This window comes from Pyrus communis, chromosome 2 (assembly GCF_041283825.1).
Source record: "Pyrus communis isolate YQ-2024b chromosome 2, ASM4128382v1, whole genome shotgun sequence".
In the NCBI taxonomy this organism is placed as follows: domain Eukaryota; kingdom Viridiplantae; phylum Streptophyta; class Magnoliopsida; order Rosales; family Rosaceae; genus Pyrus; species Pyrus communis.
In genome coordinates this window covers 10,659,097-10,669,353 of record NC_142566.1, presented here as the reverse complement: position 1 = coordinate 10,669,353, position 10,257 = coordinate 10,659,097, and the positions used below count along the sequence as shown (strand labels likewise).

At 38.4% G+C, this 10,257-nt stretch overlaps 1 non-coding gene across 1 annotated transcript; it reads left to right on the top strand.

Moving 5' to 3' along the window:
• The first annotated feature begins 2,199 nt into the window (after positions 1 to 2,199).
• On the top strand, positions 2,200 to 2,310 carry LOC148698562 (small nucleolar RNA R71). Its single transcript, XR_015960245.1, has one exon. It is a non-coding gene; the product is annotated as a small nucleolar RNA R71 (small nucleolar RNA).
• The last annotated feature ends 7,947 nt before the right edge of the window (positions 2,311 to 10,257 follow it).

The window sequence follows — 10,257 nt, the reverse complement described above, 5'->3', positions numbered from 1 at the left end:
CTCATCACAGTGATTCCTACCTTCTTAGGCACCACTTGAATGGCACTCACCCATTTGCTATCAGAGATGGGATATATGATCCCCACATCTAACAATTTCAATACCTCATTCCTAACAACTTCCTTCATGTGTGGATTGAGCCTTCTTTGTGGCTCACGGCTTGTTTTTGCTCCTTCCTCCAAAAGGATCCTATGCATGCACATGGTAGGGCTTATTCCCTTGATATCTGCAATTGACCAACCAAAAACAGATTTGAACTCTTTTAACACCCTAATTAGTTTATCTTCTTCATTTGGGGTGAGATCAGAAGCTATGATAATTGGAAGAGTTTCAAATTCAGCTAGATATGCATATTTTAGATGTGGTGGAAGTGGTTTAAGTTCAAGTTTTGGTGCCTTAACAGTGGAAGGAGTTAGATGTGACATTGATGATTCTAAAGGCTCAAAACGAGGTGAAACATTGAAAGGATACAATGCTAATGCTTCCAAAGCAGCTACTTCTTCCATGAGTGCATCTTCCTCATCAAACTCATCTTGAGATTGACTCAAAACAGTTTGCAATGGTTCATTCGATTGTGCCTGCAAGAACTTAGAGAATACCAGTGAATCAAGCACATCAATGGCATAACAATCAAGAGATGACGAAGGATGAGAAAGAGATTCAAACACTTTGAATTGAACTGTCTCTCCTAACACTGTCATATTGAGGAGTCCATTTTGCACATCAATGATGGTCTTGGCCGTGGCCATGAAGGGTCTCCCAAGCAATATTGGCAACTCACGATCATGTATAGGAGCTTCTTCCATGTCCAACACTACAAAATCTGCAGGCAAGATTAGTTTATCAACTTGAACTAGAATATCTTCTACTATACCTCTTGGATATTTCACGGATCTGTCTGCAAGTTGTAATGAAATGGTGGTGGCTTTCAAATCTCCCAAACCTAGTTGAAGGTACACTGAATAAGGCATTAAGTTGATGCTAGCACCCAAGTCAAGCATTGCCTTCTCTACTTTCTTGTCCCCTATGGTGATGTTGATAGAGAAACTGCCTGGATCCTTGAGCTTTGGTGGAAGTTTTCTTTGCAAAACTGCACTCACATTCTCAAACACCACAACCTTCTCATGTGGTCCATACTTCCTTTTATAGCTGTTTAACTCCTTGAAGAACTTCCCATATGCCGACATGTTCCTAATGACATCAAGCAAAGGTAAGTTAACATTCACTTTGCTTAGTATATCAAAAATTTCTTTGAATGACTTATCCTGCTTGCTCTTGGCAAGTCTTCCAGGGAATGGTATTGGTGGAGTGTATGGTTTCTTGGCCTTGTGAAGATTTGGTGCTTCTAGTGAGGAAGTGGCATGGCTTGGTTCCTCAATTGATTTCTCATTGTCTCCTTGAGTGACACCTGCATTCACATGATCATATTCATTAGTAACTTCATTGCCAACTCTATTATCAATAACCTTACCACTTCTAAGTGTAGTGATTGCTTTGGCTTGCTCTTGGTTCCTTTGGAGTATCACAGGTTGGCTTGGAAACTTCCCAACCTCTCTTTGGTTCAAGGCATCTGCAATCTGCACCAATTGTGTCTCCATTTTGGTTAGGGCTGCTGAATGTTGTTGGAGAGTGCTATTTGTGGACTGTTGGAATTGCAAGGTGTTTTGGGCTAACAATTTAACCGTATCCTCTAGACTAGGGGCAGGTTTTGGTTGGAAATTTTGGATTGGATTGTTGTTCTTCCATGAAAAGTTGGGGTGATCTCTCCAACTCGGGTTATATGTATTGGAATACATATCATTCCTTGGTCTTTGGTTGTAAGAATTCATGAGGTTCACTTGTTCTTGAACATACTCGGGATAAGCCTCCCTAGATGGACATTGGTGAGTAGGATGGCTTGATATGTTGCAAATGGCACACACTTCATTAGCTTTTGGCACCATGTTGAGCACGGATTCAAGCTTCCTTTCTAGGTTAGCTACCTGCAACAAAAGCTCATGATTAGAACTTGTTTCATAAACTCCAACTTTCTTACCCCTTAAATCTTTGTGTTGAGCATTAGACCCCAACATCTCATAAATGTTATATGACTCTTGAGCATTCTTTTTCTTCAATGCTCCACCTGCTGCATTATCCATAGTTGATTGACAATTTTGGGTTAGTCCATCATAGAAAATTTGCATTTGTAAGTGAAAAGGTAACCCATGGTGTGGACATTGTATCAAGAGGCCTTTAAAACGCTCCCAACACTCATTGAAAGGTTCACCATCATCTTGTTTGAAGTTGAAGATTTGTCCCCTTAATGTGGCTGTCTTTTGAGTGGAAAAGAACTTCTCCAAGAACTTCTTAGCCACGGCATCCCATGTGGTGAGGGAACCTGGTGTTAGGGTCATCAACCAACTCTTGGCCCTATCTTTCAAGGTGTAAGGAAACACTCTCATCCTCAAATTTGCTTCACTTACTCCCTGCAAAGGTAAACCACTCACAACATTGTAAAACTCTTTAATATGAGCTAAAGGGTCTTCATTAGGTAAGCCATAAAATGAAGGAAACATATGGAAATGTGAAGATTTGAGATCATAGTTTCTAGCTTCTGTGGGCAGCAAGATGCATGAAGGTGAATTTGGTATGATTGGTTGAGCAAAGTCCTCCAAAGCTCGAAGTTCATCTTGGTTGCCCGCCATCTCTTCCTCTCTTTCCCAATCAAATTGCTCAGATCCTTTACTTGTTGAACTAGGTGAAGTCCTTTCCTCTTCCTCACGGATTAGGGATGAACTTGATGGCACAAAGTTGTCCAAAGTGTGGCCCTTTAATCTTTCAATTCTTTGGCCTAACTCAACAAGTTTATTTGACATATACTACCTGAAACAAAGTAACACAAGTGTGAATGAAAATCAAGAAGCAAACAACAATGAAAAGAACAAAAATAAACTTAAAAACGTTTGAAAAGACTCAAAGGATGTGGAACTAAACGCTTAGAACACTTAAAGAATCCTAAAACCCAAAACAGCAACTAGAAGACTCAAAATTGCCTAAAAAACACTTTCTGGGCAGTTTTGAGCACCTACACTAATTTGGACGAAATTGGATGGAAACTTGAATCAAAACACTTATAAACACAAATCAAAACACTTTCTAACTAATTTGGACAAAACAAAGACTCAAAGGACTCAAAACAGATTCACAAGACTCAAAACAAGCTAAAAACTCTCAAAACTGCCTAAAAACACAAATTGGGCAGTTTTGACACTAAACTCAATTTTGGACGAAAATTAGGTTTGAGTTTGACTCAAAATGCTTCAAAACACAAGATAAGACAGATTCTAAGCTTAAGACTTAACAAACTATGGGGAGAAATTGTATTTGGACGAAATGCAATTAAATGGACAGATTATAACAAAAGCAGATTGTAAAGCAAGTTGATGTAAACCAATGGATAATGGAATGGCTAAGGGATTCTTTTCCATACATGAAATGTATGCAACTTAAATCAACTTCCAATTATCAATTTGACAAGTTATGAACCTTGACACTAATCAAAATAGCAAACAAGCAAACAAGCAATTACAAGGGACTGAAATCAGTCCCCGGCAACGGCGCCATTTTTGTTGATGTATATTTCCTTCTTAATGCTAGAATATATTTAGTATAATGGCATAAGTAAGGGTGTCGAATCCACAGGGACTAATTGGACCTATGTAATTACTTGTTTTGCAAGAACTCTAAGAAATGAATCAAACTAAACAAACTAGGCAGATTTGGAAATGAATCAAACTAGTCTAAATAAACAGATTTGTTTTTTTGTAACTTGAAAGCATGAGAATATGAAATAAACACAAATCAATCAACAACTAATGTAATGGGATAGTATCAATGGAAATGAAACTAGGGATTCGATTTCACCATTGCTCAACTAAGTCCATGTTTGTCAAGTTAATTTGTACTCATTCATCTACCTATTTCTTGAGTTTGTTTCACTTGGATATGATCAACCATATGATGTGTGGATTTGATCAAATGTCTCTAATCATGAACCTAATTGTGATGTGCAACTTTGGTTCATAATCAAGATTATGTAATGTACAAGAAACTTTCATAAAACCAAAGGGAGTAATTCGGCAGGATGTGTGCTAAACACTCCCTTCATTCATTCACATATCTACCAAGATTATGCATGATGTGTGCTTTAATCTTGGCTACACAACTTAGTGATTAATTCAAATGATGATCAAACATTAAAATCAACATACTAAGTCACCATTAAAACAGAAAATGAAACAAGAAATAGATGGACAAAATGAGCATTCTAACTTAATTACATGGCAAACTTTGCAAGGTTACATCGAATCCCTAGAGGAGGATTAGTTACAATTCATGTTTACAAAAGATTTAACATAAACATACACAACATGAATGAACATAGAATGAAGTAGAAGGAACCCTTGAAGCAAAACTGATGTTGAATTCCTTGAAGAGTGCCTTCGGTGTTGGAGCTCCCAAATGTGATTGTAAATGAGGGTGGAGAAACTAATGTCGAATGGTTTCTGTGAGTGGTGCATAAATGGAGAGAAATGGACAGTTTTTGTGAAAGGGAGAGAGTGTCGAATGAAATGGAATGGAGAGGGAGAATGAGAGTGAATGGTGGACAGAAATTAGAGTAAGAATGGTGTGTCTCTGATCCAATCAATCCAAAAGAGCAATCTATCCCCCTTGGTGAATTTCTGAATGAGTCTAATGATGGAGAGACAATCAGATTGGATCTTGGCTTTGTTTAACTCAGATGGCAGAGCTTAAGTGATGGAAATGATTGTGTTTCTGAGATGGTGATGGAGAACAATCGGAAATGCATGTGGAAAACTGACATGGTCCATGTGAAAGGAATTCTGAAAAGAGAATGAATGTGCACGGTATGGGCATTAAGGAGATGGAATCGCATGAAATGGTTGGATGAGTGGATTTCTGGCATGATACCTGCAAAGCATGGACATGATCTGCAAGTGTGTGGTTTATTTAATCCAAAACACATGTGGAATGTCTGCAAGCATGAAGTGGATAACCTGAAATTGGTTATAAAACTCTGGGAATGGCAGAAAGCTCACGGCATGGGCATAAGTGGAGCTGAAATGGCATGGAATGTTTAATTGAGGTGCATGTGGATTTCTGCAAAGAGAAGTGAAGAAGGGAAATGGAATGCACGGGTCAGGTTGTGGACATGCATGTGAATGCATGTTTTGATGTTTTAGAAGTGCATAATCTGACTTGGAACCACATGAGATTTGCATGAAATGATTGTGTTTGTTGGTGGAAATATGGCTGAATGTTTTAGGCAAGGAGGTACACGGCACAAGCCATGTGGAATAATAAGAAATCTGCATGTTTTTGCCTTGTTTAGAACCACCCATTGTGGTCGAATTGCACCACATTCCTTCATTTGCCTTCCAATTGATCTTATTACACCTTGGCTGCACACTAACACAAAACAATGTAAAACGCGACTAGTTTAATCCAAAACAATCACAAAGACACCAAATAAGGAAGATATAAATGCATGCAAAATGTGACTTATCACGGCTAGGGTTTGAAATATGTATGGTTTCCGAAAATAAAACCCTAGCTAATTTTTATTAACTAAAATTAATTCAAAGGCTGCTAGAATTAGGAAATAAAATCAGAAATTAAAAGGGAATTGATTAATAGGTGCGACTAGGGTTTAGGGTTAGGGTTTAGGTGCATAAAATGGGACAAAACTACCCCCCTTGCACGGCAAGGGAAGGTTATTAGGGGAAAGGCACGGCAAAGAGGTTTAAGGGGGCTAGGGTCTTTGTTTTGTGTCCTAAAGTGCCTACAAGGCCTTCAAAGTGGCTAGAAAATACGGACGTTTAAGATTAGGAAAGGTTACCAAAACGGGAAACCTACGGTTAACTTTCCTACTTCAAGTAGGAAACCTTGTTTGAGTAGGAATCCTCGTTTGAGTAGGAATTCATCGTTGGAGTAGAAATTCATCGTGGGAGTAGGAATTCATCGTTTCTTCAAGTCTTCAACTCATTCATTCCTCTTTCGCTCCAAAAGACTCCAATTTGCATCTTCTTGCACACTTTGGCTTTATAATCTGAAAATGCACAAAAGTGACTTTAAACACTAAAATAGCTTAGGAAACACAACATAAATGCACGAGAACAAGCTAATTAAGTCGCATGAATATGCTCCTATCACTTGTTGCCGTGGGGGGTCCTTTTGCCCAATTCCTTCGTATTGTTGTGCATTGAGAGCCCGGTTTGCAATGAGATTCTTGGCTTCCCTGGGAGTTTTATCCACCAACGCACCTCCCGCCGAAGCATCAAGCATTTGCCTTTCAATAGGAAGAAGACCTTCATAGAAGTATTGAAGTAGAAGCTCCTCCTTCATTTGATGTTGAGGACATGATGCAACAAGGGCTTTAAAACGCTCGTAGTATGTTGGAAAAGACTCCCCTTAACTTTGTTGGATTCCGCTAATCTTCTTTCTCAAGAGAATGACTCTTGAAGTAGGAAAGAACTTTTCAAGAAACGCCCTCTTCATGCTCTCCCAAGAAGTGACCGTTCCGGGTGCTAACTCGTATAACCAATCCTTGGCCTTCTCCAAAAGTGAGAACGGGAAAGCCTTCATCTTCAAAATACTACTATCAACGTTAATTGGAGTCATGCTCGAACACACCACCTCAAACTCCTTCAAATGCTTGTTGGGATCCTCCATGGACAGTCCATGGAACTTTGGAATCTGGTGCAACAAACTTGACTTCAATTCAAATTCGTCGGTCTTGTCTTGAGCCGCCCTTGCGTATTGGATGCACAAGGGTGCGGCATTGTCCATTCCCGAAGCGCAAAGCTCCTTGATTGTACGGTTGTCCGCTGCCATGGTGTGGACCTCTTCTTTCTCCCTTGCCGTGGGTCTTTCTTCCTCCTCAAAATTGGAAGCCGAACTAGAACTTGTTGGTTGAAGTTCTGGGTTCTTCTTCTTCTTCCTCAAAGTGCGCTCAAAATCGTCGTCAAAATCCAAGATGTTTGCACTAATAGGTTAAGAGCTACGAGTCATAAACTAGTACCTACAAACAAGAAAAGAAATAAGGTCAGTAGCTAAAACAAAAAGAAAACAAAAAGAAACAACGGGGGATTAGCAAACTTGCTAATCCCCGGCAACGGCGCCAAAAATTTGATGCGAATTATATAAGCACACAAATTAAAACCCTCTTTTGACAATTGTAGTATATGTATAAGTAAGGATCGTTCTAAACCGGGGATTAGGAGGGGTTGCTAAAACACTTGAAAACTGACTCAATAACGTAAAACAAAGGTTAAAACACTACTAGACTCAAAGAATGTAAAACTAAACACTAGAACACTAAAACAAACCAAAAGACTCAAAACAGCAACAAAACACTCAAAACTGCCTTAAAAACACAATCTGAGCAGTTTTGAACACTTAACACCAATTTGGACGAAAATACAATTAGTTTTGACTCAAAAGACTCTAAAACACACTTTTGGAAAGATTTGGAATAAGTAAGAAAGGGGGATTTGTTTTTGGACGAATTTAAAAGAAAACAAGTAACTTAAAATTTAAAACAGATTTTTGGACAAATTTAAGTAAAACCAATGGATGATGAACTAGCCAAGGGATACTTCTCCACACATGATACATTCAAACATAAGTTGATTTCCAGTTGCTTTTCCGATAAACCATGAACCTCAATACCCCAGATTAACCGTGACACCACTAATTAACCCTCAGATTTCCCTTAAGTTATTGGATTGGATGACATCATACGACAACCCAAAGCATTCTTCAAAAGTACCCTACATGACATCATAATAGAGATACAATCAAAGATCATTACGTTCAATGGAAATCATAAGTATTGACAAAGCACTTGTAACTATGACATGATAGGAGCATATTTAGGCGACTTACTTAGCTTGTTTTCATGCATTTATGTTGTTAATTCATAGTTGTTTTAGTATTTTAAGTCATTTTCGTTTGTTTTTAGGTTCTAATGGCAAAGGGAGCAATAAAGTGCATTTTGAGGCTATTTGGAGCATTTTTGGGCATGGAATGGATAGCTTAACATAGGAGCGAAGAAGATGGACGAAATTGAAGACAAGAAGAGCTAGGAAAGGCTACAAATCTGGTGGAAGAAGTTCTACTCCAATGAAGATAAGGAAGAAGCAAGAAACAAGGAACCTTATCCAACCTTATCCAAACCTTATCTTATCCTATCCTAGAAACCTTATCCTATCCTATCTCTAACATTATCCTTTTCTCTCCTATCCAAATCAGGTTAGGACTTATTCCTAGCTAATAATAGGGAATTAACTACACATTTAAGCACATAATTTAGTTTCTAGAAGCCTTATCCATTCAATTGCCGCAAGAACTCCATTCCTTGTAGGTTTAGGAATTGCAATCCTTTTCCTACACAAATATCATGTATCCTTGGCCCTTTAGGTTTAGGAATCTGCCCTAAATCTTCCCTTCTAGAAACCTTATCTCAGCCCTATGCATGTGCCGCACCAAAGCCTTCTAGAATCCCTAAATCCTAGCCGAATTCCCTATTCCAAATCCCACTTGATTTCTGCCTTGAGTTAACCTTTTTCCAATGGGATTAGGCAATCCTTTTCCTACACTAAGTGTGCCAAACTAGCCTATATAAACAGCCTTGCCGTACCATTTAGTTCACCACCCCTTCACACAACATTCATACACTCCTCCAGAAATCAACCCTTTGCCGTGACCTTGCAACCACCCATCCATCATTCCCCTACTTCCACACCACCATCCCAACCTCCATACACCACCATCAACCTTTTCCGCACCACCATACATACCTAAATCCATCCAAAACCCAGAAAATCATCCACAAACCCAGCATAGACCTTGTGCCGTGACTTAGCAAGGAGGAAGAGAAGGAAGACCAAGCCTTGGGCGTTTGTGCATTCAAGTTGGAGTGTTGGACGTTTTTAGGTGTAATCTATCTTTTATTTTCAATGTTTAAATCTATAGTGCTTTGTTTTGTCATGAACATGAGAGGCTAAACTCGTTTTAGCCTAGGGATGCTTTGAAACCATGATTACATTTATAATATGAGTTGATTAAGTCCAGTTGTGATTTCATAAGTCATGAACGCAATTTGCTTAACCGTTTGATGGATAACTTATTCTGGTATGTTTATTAGGGAGGCCTACTTAATTTGATGCTTGAATTTGGGGCTAGAATATAAGGGTGTTTCACATAATCGTCACAAACTTATATTCACAAGTAGTTAAGGTTGCTTTCACAATCATGTTAAGTAAATTCCTAGCATGCGTATCATGATGTCATAGTTACAAGTGCTTTGTCAATACTTATGATTTCCATTGAACGTAATGATCTTTGACCGTATCTCTATTATGATGTCATGTAGGGGACGTTTTGAAGAATGCTTTGGGTTGTCGTATGATGTCATCCAATCCACTAACTTAAGGGAAATCTGAGGGTTAATTAGTGATGTCACGGTTAATCTGGGGTGTTGAGGTTCATGGTTTATCGGAAAAGCAACTGGAAATCAATTTATGTTAGAAAGTATCATGTGTGGAGAAGTATCCCTTGGCTATCCCATCATCCATTAGTTTTTCTAAAATTCGTCCAAAATCTGTTTTTAAGTTTTATGTTACTTGTTTTCTTTCAAATTCGTCCAAAATCAAAACCCCCTTTCTTATTTGTTCCAAATCTGTCCAAAAGAGTCTTTTTGAGTCTTTAGAGTCAAAACCAAGTGTATTTTCGTCCAAATTAAGTCCTAGAGTCTAAATTGAGTCTTTTTGGTTGTTTTAAGTTGTTTTAAGTCTTTAAAGTTTGTTTTTGGTCATATAAGTTAGTAAGAGTCTTTTGAGGTCATTTAAAGTGTTTTAAAACATACACATCTTTGAGTCAATTTTCATTAGATTAGCAATCCCTCCTAATCCCCGGCCTAGAACGATCCCTACTTATATCTATACTACAATTGTCAAAAAGAGGGTTTAATTTGAGTGCTATCTTATTTCACATCAAATTTTTGGCGCCGTTGCCGGGGATTAGCAAGTTTGCTAATCCCCCGTTGTTTCTTTTTGTTTCTTTTTGTTTTCTTTTTGTTTTAGCTACTGACCTAGTTTCTTTTCTTGTTTGTAGGTACTAGTTTATGACTCGTAGTTCTCAACCTATAAGTGCAAACTTCTTGGATTTTGACGACGATTTTGAGCGCACTTTGAG